General features: G+C 42.4%; 1 protein-coding gene across 7 annotated transcripts in view; it reads left to right on the top strand.

Moving 5' to 3' along the window:
• RHBDD1 (rhomboid domain containing 1) overlaps window positions 1-11,377 on the top strand; it is a 73,498-nt gene that overhangs the window by 16,879 nt on the left and 45,242 nt on the right. For 3 of the 7 annotated variants that reach the window (XM_068953755.1, XM_068953759.1, XM_068953757.1), the window contains exon 1: window positions 10,257-10,312. The exons of 2 other annotated variants lie outside the window; for them this stretch is intronic. The gene's annotated coding sequence lies outside the window, so the exon portion shown is untranslated. Of the gene's footprint in view, window positions 1-10,129; window positions 10,313-11,377 lie in introns of those variants that run through there. 2 more of the 7 variants (XM_068953758.1, XM_068953754.1) reach the window with 2 other exon arrangements.

An 11,377-nucleotide genomic window follows, 5' to 3' on the forward strand; every position in this document is an offset into this window, starting at 1 on the left:
AGGTGACTTTATCAGATACTTCTTTGACACGGAATCAGCTCCAGTAGTATATGAGATGTAATGGGCCTTTAATCAAAAGGCAAGACCAGCTTTCTAACCCTACATCCCCTTTTTGTATTTCCCAGCATTCATTCAAATTAGCAGATTAGCACCCATTGGTGTCTAGAATCTTTCCCAAAGTTTTCGAAATGGATTAGTCGCAGCACTTTTGTATGTGCATTGCCACAAAAAAAAAGAAAAAAAGAAAAAAAGAGAGAAAATTTGTTTGGCTACGTCAAGTATCCTGCAGAAAATAAGGCTCCTTCAAGTGCAGATACTTATATAAAGAACAAATGCCAGCATCTTTATAGAATAATATTCATAACTCCTGTACAGTCAGAGACATAAGACAGAACACAAATATTACCAGTACCATCTGTCAGAAGTTCACTTTTCTAGGTCTTTTTACTCAGATGTCTCTGTTTGATCTATGAAATATTACTCTAGGTTGGTCACTTAATTCACAGAAATGTTTAGGTAGCCTACTACCAAGCATATGAAAAGGTGTTACAGATGGATCCATATCTTATCCTATGCACTGTGATGGTAGCTGTGTTCACTCTTTTCAATTTTCCTTTCATATGCTCACACTTTTTTATAGTCAGTCTATTTGTGCTTAATGATTATATACATAAATTACAGTCTCTAGACTTCTAGACTGGTGCTTTAACCAATGAGTCATCTTCTCTACTTCCTAGTAGATGCTGCTATTGTCAGTAGCGTCTTCTGTCCCCAAATCTTTCCAAATCTAAATAACAAACACCAAAGTAAAGTATATAATAAATATGAAAAATAAAGTGCAATAATTTATAGCTATCAGTATGACTGAAAAACAGCTTTCACAAACAACATTTCTGGTCCAGGCCTGCAAAGCCTAATTACAATTACTTTTCCCTTTATTAATAGTCCCTGCCAAAAACCAAGCCTTCTTTATGACTTAAAGTCCTTCTGGTTCTCAAAACAGGGCTTAGACAAAACCTGTGCCAGCATTCTACAATAGAGCAAATTTAGTCCCTATTTCATAGCCGTTTCTGCTAGATTCTAACTGCTATACAGTTTATCTACTTCTCCTGTTAGCTAAGCCTACCTTGTTTATAAGCAAAGTACTTTTCATATAAGGCAGAGATTAGGTACAGACATTTGTTGGATGTCATGCTGTCAGTGTTTATTCCAAGTCCATATCAGTAATGCAAGCCTTCTATAAGCATTAGTAACTGGATATGCACAAAGTACATGTTGCGCTCGCTTCCCGTGTCCGCTCTGCTTGGCACGTACAGCAGTCTCATTTTGGTTGTGTGAAAGTTCCATATTTTTCCCCATTATGAGTCCCCGCAGCCCAGATTGATAGTAGACCCAGCTGTCCTTTATAATTACATTTTAATGACTTAGGAGGGTTGTTTGCATTTTGGCAACTTGTTTAATAGTGGTGACATTTAAATTGTCACAACTAGGCTTCAAAGTTATCAATTTATTAGATGATCAGGGAACTTCACACCTATGGTGGTGCATTTTTTTGGCTGCAAACTCAGTAATCCATCAGCGCATTGATTTATATAATGAAGGTTATTTCATAGGGGTATGCTGTAGTTAATTCAGCCCTGAAATGGATTAACTTTCACAAATTAAAAAGGTTCTGTTTACTTATTTATTATTACTTTAGATTGACAGATACTCTAAAAACACACATATTGTGTTTTGTCTTCTGTGCTTTCTTCATTTCTGTATATTGACTTTTTTTGTGCACATATCCTTTTCTATTTCTCTCCTTCTGCAAATGAACCTGAGATTTGCAGACTCACATATCGTTCCTTCAGAGAACACTTCTCTCTCATGCACCAATAGAAGTTAAGCACTCGAATACTACAGATTACACACTTGATAGATTTTTTTGGCTAAATATTTCAGCCCCCCAGGCTAAAGCCACATCAAAACAGTTGTCAAACTTTTTATACAGAAGTAGAAGTTCTGTGAATAGCAGAAAAAATGAGGCCTGATGTCCTGTTCTGAATGTCAAGTTCAATCACAACACTTGGCTCCCTCCCATGTTCCTTACATGCTTGCTCACCCCTCTTTCTCCCTGCTTCCCATTTCCAACCTGACACTTTTAAGGCTGTCTAATGTCTCCTACCCATCTTCGTTTGACCTGCTGTCTGGAAAAGAAACACCTCATGGTGCACATCAAAGCTATGTGTGTGCTTACTAACAAATCCACCAAGCCACTGCCCCCAGCTGCCTAGAGAAGGAGAAGGAGCAGATCAGTGTTGTACAGGCCTGTTCAACCACCTTTTCTCTAGCTATGTCTGTAAGGGGTTCCTGGGCTGGCGTACGCACCCTGGCCACCCTCCTGTGGTGAGCACAGAGCAGCTCCCATCTCTGGGAGGAACTCACCACGACCAGGTGATGGGGGCCCAGCAACCTGCGGCAGGGGACTGAGCTGCAGCCTGGGAAGCCTGCTCTCCTCCCGGATATGACTGAACTTGGTTAACTGATTCAGAAGTTATTGAGAGAGACCAACGCATCGGTCAAACTGCCACATGTTCATTTTTTTTCAGGAAATCAAAAAAAAAAAAACCTCAAACTAATATATTTGGCTGGTGATGACAGGCAAGGTGGTCACATCAAGTCCTCTCTGAAGAAAGCAAACTTTGCAAACTCTGGCAAAGGGAGGAGTGGGACTACTGCTTACTGCAAAGTCGCAGAGGTCACCGAAACACCAGTGTCCCTGAGCTGCTGCTGGGAGGCGTCACACATATGCAAGCAAATATCTTCTGAGCTCTCACCTACTTCAAAGGACTTGGCCCAGCGTAGGGTCTGCTGAATAAACTTTCCTCTGAGAGAGAACCGAACTGTGGAAAATTCTAATGAACATAGTTCTCTCTAGGTTTTTGACTGGCTTTCTCCCCTTATCATGGGTATTATCTCCAAGCAAGCAATCATTAAGTAAATAGATCTAAAAGAAAAGTCATTTCAAGTACAGACTTCTTCCACTAAATTCCCTGGAGTGTCCATTCTGTAGCCCTTGGGCAAAATCCAGCATGAATTTATCTAAAGCATAGGCCAACGCTCATTAATCAAGTGAAGCCCTGGCTGAAATCTTCACAAGTTGCTGCGCAGATGCTGAGTCACCTTGTTGTAGCTGATCTAGGGACTTTCTGATGCCAAAAGCCAAAAAGCTGCCAAAGACCGTTATTTTACAGATGGAAAGCCAGTAAAGGGAGCATGGAAAGTAATTAAAATGTGTATTTCTCAAGATCATTGGGCACAAATCAAAATTAAAAAGAAAAAAACAAATTGAGTAATCAAAATAAATGTGGCAGGTAGCAGCAGGATAGTATGTATTATTCAGCTGGTGAAAGAAAAGGCTGCAAATACACTTTTGCAAATTTTTCAGTAGAGGAGGAGGAAGTATCCAGGGGAATGCCTTAGGGAATTCATCTCTGACTTTTTGGGAAATGGGAGGGTTCATCTCACTGGAATGGCTGAAAAACTTGCCCTTCTACCTACAAAGCTGGAAGATCCCCAGAAGCCTGCTCAAGTCCTAGAAGGTTTGCATGAACACCCAGGCAGAAACTTGAGCACCAGCTTTTTTCCTCTGTCAGTACTGTCTCTATGCCGCTCGCGTACTCTGCCCTGCACAACCCTTTCCTCCAGAAAGAGCGTTTGAAGTGAGATTCCTGCTTTGAGGATGCTTTTGTGGGACGAGCAGTACCTGTTTTGGCTCTGAGCCGCACTGCCTCCTCAGAGTACATGTTGGGGATAACAGGGATCTTGCCAGCCCTAACCCCCCACCCCCCAACCCGGCGACATTTCTGAGCTGTTTCCAAGCACCTACACTTGTGATTTGGTTTGGAAAAGACTAGAGAGCACTGTCAGTGGAGCAGTGATGGGCAATCATCTCCAGCGGCGGGTAAACAAGCAGGATGAGAAGGATGGTAACCTCTGAAGCTGTTGCAGCTATTTGCAGAGCAACTGTCTGCTTCCTAGCAGACCGATTTATTGCTCAGTTTCAGCCACATATCATTGGGGCAGTCACAGAAGTACAGCGTGGCGGCATCTCCCACTTCTATTTCAGATGTTAAGGAGGGCTGCCAGCTATGCTTACCAGTCTGATAAAAGATACTGCCTCTGTCCGCACGCTTGTATCAGTGTCTTTGGACCATTATGGCTATGGCAGTGCTACCAGTAAAACAGGGCCGATGTAAAACTTGTCACCTGAAAGGCAGCTGAAGAGTCATGCTGATTTCTGACGCGTACGCAGGGAACAAAACACCCTCCGCAGCCAGACTCGCCAGCTATGAGCACTCAGCTGCTGTGTGTAACTTGCAGTATGCTCTAGAGTTAATCAAAAGAAATTGCCCTCCATTTGTATTTACCTTTGAAGTCTGCCGCTTCTATTTCAGAACTGAGTAAGGTTTTGTGTGCCTGAAAGCTTGTCTACTTTTCTCAGCTATACTGGCTGATCAAATAAAATATACTACATCTACCTGAAAACTCTATTTTGCCAGATTAGAGTAAAATAAATACCTCTTCATGAGCAGACTCTAAACTGAATAACACCTAGCCATGATCTATGAATACAGTACAATTCTCAGATTTGATTATATTCTTCAATAATTTTGCATAACTTGATTATAACTCATACAGTATTGGCTACGTTAAAAATGCTTGACACTATGAAGCCAGTTCAATCCTCATTTTATTTACATTTATCTCTTTCCACAGCAGGCTTGTATTTTCATTTAAACATTTTAAAGATAGAACAAACACAAAAACAGAAAAAAAACAATAACAGAGATTAAAATGATGTTCTCCAAGAACTCTTGCTAGCGCTTACTAATTTCAGATTGCCACTTTCAGATTCATTGTCTTGAGTATCATATTTGCAACTTTCTTACCCTGGAACAACCTATGTGAAGATAATCCCTTGCTCTATTTAGGCTTTTCTTCATTAGCAATACTACTGCCGTATTCTACCGTCAGCTCAAGAAGCTGTGGTAAATTAAAAGGATGCTAAATGCAAGTTTGAACTTGGAAAGTCTGAGCGTAGCTGAACTCCTATTTGATATACAGGTGATGTCGGGGCACTAGGCAGGCCAGCAGCTCCCTGGGCTGGTGTCAGTGGGGGGTCCCCATGGGGCAGGCTGCAACCCCCTGCCCGCATGGGAGCAGGGCAGCCAGGGGAGCTCCAGTCCTGGCATCAGACACCACCGTGGGGACAAGGATGGGCCAAGCTGGGCCAGGCAATTGCCGATGGGTCAGGGTTGCCGTCACTGGCGCGTGTAGCCGGGCAGGGGCAGGGCTATGGTAAGGCTGGGACCTGCATTAGGAAGCCCATTAGTTAGAAAAACAAATAAGTAACCCTCATTTCCATCTTACAAATATTATGATCTATTATGCCTCCTCACTACTTTTGAGATTCAGACTCCCAAGGGAAATATAGCTTCTGTCATTGTACAAAAACAGAAATAAAGAGATTGAATCATGAAGTAAAATTTTAGGATGACTCTTTCAAATGCCACCCGCACCTCTGCCTCTCAGCCTCTCTGTAGGGGACACCTACAGATTCGAGCTGATGAATATATATGTTGAGAAATTCCTTTACTATCTTTGACAAATCCTGCTTAACGAGGAGTGGCAGATAAAGCCTTTCAGTATTGCCTCTGGATTAGCCCAGCTTTGAGAGTTGGGAACCTGAGAGCACTACAAATTGACATTTCATTTCCCTGGGGGAGCACGCGGCTCCCATTGCCCTGGCAGCTTCTGCTGGTCAGCAGAGCACACAAGATGTCAATAGATTACTGATCTATGCTTGCTGTAAAGCAGTTAAAATTTCATAAGGATTTGGATCAAAAACATGTTTCCATAAAAAAAACATTATGTGAATGCTTTATAGAAATGGGAAATCATCGCAAAATTTTCACAGCTACAGTATTAACAAAAATGTTCTGCCAGCAGCAGAATATACTTTAACTTCATGATTAGTGTAAGCTGTGAATGATGAGAGGTAAATTATGTTGCTACTGAAAAAAGAACGGTATTCAAGAGAATAATTTCTGCATATAGTACTATTATGTTAACAATTTTGAGAGTGAAAATGATTATTTAACATTCCTGGGGTCAAGCAAAACAAAGATAAATGTTTGCATTTACACGTTTTAAAATCAATTTTAGGTGGTAGCAGGTTGCTATATTATTATGCCATAATCAAAGCACTTTTATATTATGGTATGCTCTGACCAGTGACTTCAAATTATATTCTCTTTGATTTTGATATCTTCACTGATAAATTCTTTTAGTTCAGTAGAGCATCTTCTTGGCATATTTCACACGTTCATTTCCTTAACAGTATCCTTTGGTCTATTCTATTCTCTACTGGTGACATACAACAGCTTAGGCTTTTGAGGATGAAAATGCTTTGGGGTTAACAGAAGTCACTCAATGCAACGTAGGAGTATCTGGATAAGAAAGAGGTGACTAGATGATCAAAGACCCCTTTGGCTGTAAGCGTTATGAAACCTTTTTGATGTTAGTCCGTTTCTTCTGGCCCGTGTTCAGGCCAACAGACTCCTATTTTCACCAGATGTTTCTTTTTTTCCTTCCAGCAGACTACATGAACAGATCAAGATCCTCCAGGATATATTCCTTTTCATCTCTACAGACTGGAGGGAAAGCATGTACATTTTTCACTCCGTTTGCCCATACTGTATTACGAAGTGATAGTGTTGATGATGATGGTAGCTGAACTGCAGAAAGTATGATACTAGCTAAGGAAGGGCTAGTATGGGTGGGCTATATGGATAAGACAAAGTAAATGTCAGATCAAAGACTCCAGAAGGTTAAGCCCTGAATTCATACAGAACATTTGTTATCAGCTCATATTTCCGTATACATCTCTCACAAGTACTTGCTTTCTACAGTTTCTGAAGCATTACGTTGGGTTCAGAACCTGAACAGTAGTAGTGGAACAATAGCTGTATATAAACTAACTACAGATTTCAACTGATCCTTTAATCATCTATATTTTGTTAATTTGCCGAAAGACGCAAAATATCTTGCGCATCAAATTTTGGGTTATTACTTCTTTCTTCTTATTCTATTATTCATAATCATCATGTACTAGCATTCTAGGAAATTCACAGTTCCTTTATTATGTTTCGACATACTTCTAACATTTTTAGGCTAGTCCTAACTAGTTTCCTCAAGATTGTTAACATAAACAGTATTTCAAATATACTGCTATCAGATTCCCAGCATTAATTAAAAAAAATCCTTCAGATATGGATTTAATTTGCATCCATGCATTCCATAGCAAGCTCTTCCTTCCCAGGTATTTCATGTACGTAGAAAAGCCTCAGTATAAATCTCGGGAAAGTAAGTATTCTGAAACCTGCTCTACTGCTCCAAAAACCTGTTTAAACACTGTGCTCTTAAGCAAAGGAAAGATTTCAATGTCACTTTTTCCTTATAGGTCAACATATGACTAAGCTGCATGTTTACAGTGATAATAGCTGTAATATAAATATTTACATGGATTATATAGTTAGCAATAAGGCGTAAGCAGTCCTAACTGTATGCGTCACTCTTGTGCTAAGTGTACACGGTTTATGATAATAATGTTTTTGTTTATTTCTTCCTTATTTTCTTCCAAAGTATTGAAATCTCTTTCCAATCAATTCAGTTATAAATAGGAAACAGAACTTACACCGTTAGCAGTTGCTTAATTGGAAATTGATAGTTTCTTATTTGAACTCAAGTAACTTTTTATGTATAAACTCTTCAGTGTAACTAAATTACTATTCTTCCCCACATCATCTTTTATGTTAAGGACAACTGGGTAATTTCACATATGGGACTTTAACACATGTAAGCAAGGCTGAAGAAATAAATTTCATCTATATTTTTTTCAGTTTTCCATCAGAAAGTTGTAGAGATCAGAAAGTTTTCAAACTGTATTTCACATTATATTCAATTTTATTGATAAGCAAAACAAACTCTTTAGGAAAAAATATAAAAGCATTCTACAAGGTAGAGTGAGATTAAGAAAAGAGATTAGCAGAGCTGTTTTTCTAACCAGTTACTTATATAAGTATAAATAACCCAGAATATCTTTTTTTGCTTTTGGCAAATATTTTTTTACAACAGGAAAAAACAAATTTTAAGAAGTTAATGGAGTATCAAATCCCGCATCTGGGTGAGAAAAAAAATGGTGCAAGAACAGATTTTTTTTTTAAATCTATCTGCATATCATTTATCGTTATCTGAACACATTATTCATTCGTTTAGCCTTCTGTTCCCGTGGCTTCTATTATTCCTGCAATTTCTGTTATTCCTGTTCCTTATCAATGGGGACCTGAAAAGACAGAAATTTAATTATTGCTCAGGTTCACATAGGAAGTAAACTAGGAATGAAATCCAGATCTTTTAGGTCCCGGAAGAGAACTACAGCCTCAAGACATGTACATCTAGTAATAAGATTGGGAGCTGTACTCAGGCAGTAAACATTGCATTGTTAAGAATTACAGATTGGAATTATGATTGTATAAAAATGGAGTACACTATTACAGAAAATGGTGCCAATTTTTTAAAAATTGTGTATATTAGAAAAATCTATCAGTCTAGGCATTTATAACTCCCACGTCCTGTGATTTCTACGAATTATTATGATTAGCATTAATTGAGGTAAAAGATCTAAATGTGCCAAAACTAAAGAGTTTAAGACAACGTGTCTAAATGGTGGCACACACTGAATCTGCCCTCCTCTTTTGGCTTCTGTTCTTTTTTGGAAGAGAAGACTATGCTGAAGTTGCTTGTTTTGGCTCCTTCCACTTGATCTCCACCCTATTTCTAGGAATTCAGCCCCTTTCATGCCTGCCAGTCTGCTGAGCTGTGTGCTGTTTTTGGAAGGACAGAACACAATTTTCATATAAATTCTATGACATACTTGTATGAAATGCCAAAATGTTCTGTGAAACCTAAGTGCCACATAAGTGATGGCAAAATAGGGCCATTTACACGTAGTTTTGGCTATGGATTTTATATGATTCATTTCTAGTCACATATTTGCACCATCAGCTTGCCAACATTTCCATGATAGCCTATTATTTTAGGCATTTATAAGTTGCTCAGTTTATTCCCTCCTGAATATTAATAAAAGCTTGCAGTCTAAATATCTGTATCAATTTTGGGAATAATACTTAACACACCAGTGACTAGTACTCCGTAGAAGTGAAACTAATGTGCTTGTCTAATTGCCTTTAATGTTTGGAAAAATGAAAGCAACTGAACCATTAAACTTACAGGACTAGTTACTGTTTTGCATGTAGAGCAAGAAATTTTCACACGGAATCTAGTTATGCATTTTAACTTGAAGAGGTACCAGTAAGTGGTATTTTCACTCAGGTTACTGGAATGAACGCGGTTCAAAGCCCTCTGACTGGGAAGTAGGTGCCTTTCACAAGGTATTAGCTCTGACATCAGGTGAGACAACAGGACACACACAGACAGCATGGAAACGGGCATAAGTTTTACTCGAACCTTACAATTAACCAAGTCCAAGGAATGCTCCAAAACACAGTAACTTCTGTTCTTAACAGCTGGACAATAAAACCACGTTTCCTGCTTATTTTATTAAATCTCCTAAATGGCCAAAATACACTCGCAAAAGGCATTATAGACAACTGAAAGCTGGCTTATCATTTTAACCGACAGCCTTTGTTCAGAAAAGCAGCAGGAATTAAACGCCAACGCAGAGAGGACGCCTCAGAGCAGCGTGACCGGGCTTCCGCTGGCAAAGGGCGCTGCCGAGCCGCCGGGCAGGCGCCAAGCGCCGCTCACACCAGCTCCTCCGCCGCGGCGTTTCGCCTTCCACACGGCGAGCCCGCCCCGGGGCCGGCTGGCGAGGAGCCCTGCTGAGGGGCTTCACCCCTCGCCCTCACCTCCCACCGACCCTCGCTGATCTGTATTCGCCTCGCCGCCTCCCCGCAGTGCGCATAACGACCGCTGCCCGCTCCGCCACCAGCCGCCCCAAATACCAGGCACGGCCTTACTGAGGAGATGGCGCAGGCGCTGCTGCCGCCTCCTCCCCGCCCCCGGCCGCTTTACGCGTCGGGCCGCGGCGGCCCCAGGCTGTATCAACGCCGCAGCCCCGGCCCCGCTCCCACAGCGCCGCCCCGGCGCTACCACCCGCAGCCCGCCCCCGCTGGCCGCTGAGTGGCCGTTGGGTCACGTGCCGCGGCGCTAGGGTGGGGGTGGCTGCCGCTGCGCGCTGGAGAACGTGAGTGGCGGGGAGCGGGCGGGGGGATGGGCGCGCGCCGCTGCCGGAGCCGTTGGAGCTCTCGCGCGCCGCGGGATGGGGAGGAGGAGGTGGAGGTGGTTGAGGAGGTGGCGGCGGCGGCGGCGGCGGCGGGGCTCGCTGCCGTCCCCGCCCGGGTCGCCCTCTCGCTCCGCTAGCCCGCCCCGGCGAGCCGAGCTGAGCCGAGCCGACGAGTGAGGCGTCGGCCTGGGTGCGGCGCGGCGTCGGGCGGCCGCCGCCCTCGCGGCGAGGGGCCGCCTGCTGAGGCAGCGCCGCCCCGCCGAAACAAAAACACGCCGGGGGCAGCCGTGCCCGGCGGGAAGGTGTCCTTGAGGCTGTACGCCTCCTGAAACCGGCTTGTAGTAAACTGTCCTCCGCCCAAGCTTGGCTTTTCGCCCCGTGTTGGGAGGCGGGGTAGCTGGCCAGCGTTGATAGATAAGGAAGCGCGTTTCAGAAACTGTAAAAAAAAAAAAAAAAAAAAAAGAAAACAACCTAATATTTGACTAACTCTTAGTATTTCATTTTTCCCTCCCCGTTTTTATGGGATTTTACTCTTTGAAATGAGGTGGCAGGGAAAAAAAAAGACTTCCTGAGAGAGCGCAGAGCGTTGCCTGTAGGGAGCCTGCGGCGGCAGGGACACGGCGGTGCCGGTTGCCGCAGCGCGCGTCCGAGAAACGCTTGGTTTGTCAGGAGCTGCAGCAAGCGCGTTTTAATTGCCGTGACTCCTTAGCACGTGCTGGCGCTCATTAGGCCTGTGTGGCATCAAAATGGGTGATCATTTATCTCGTTTCTGTGAGGCAGTATTTTTTACGGATTGTATACATAAACTGATAGTTTTTTTTCTATCTTTTTATTAAAAATCGTATCCATTTTTTCCCTTTCTTAAAATGACATTTGACAGCCTGCAAATGCTTTGCATCCGTATCAAAGGAGAAGCAGTGACAAGGAAGTAGATAAATGGGTCTCTGCGGATCTGGGAGATCTCTTACGTTGTATAAACGGTCAGCTTAAGTAATTCAGACGCTTATAAATGTGTTTAATGATATC

This window comes from Struthio camelus, chromosome 9 (assembly GCF_040807025.1).
Source record: "Struthio camelus isolate bStrCam1 chromosome 9, bStrCam1.hap1, whole genome shotgun sequence".
Taxonomy (NCBI): domain Eukaryota; kingdom Metazoa; phylum Chordata; class Aves; order Struthioniformes; family Struthionidae; genus Struthio; species Struthio camelus.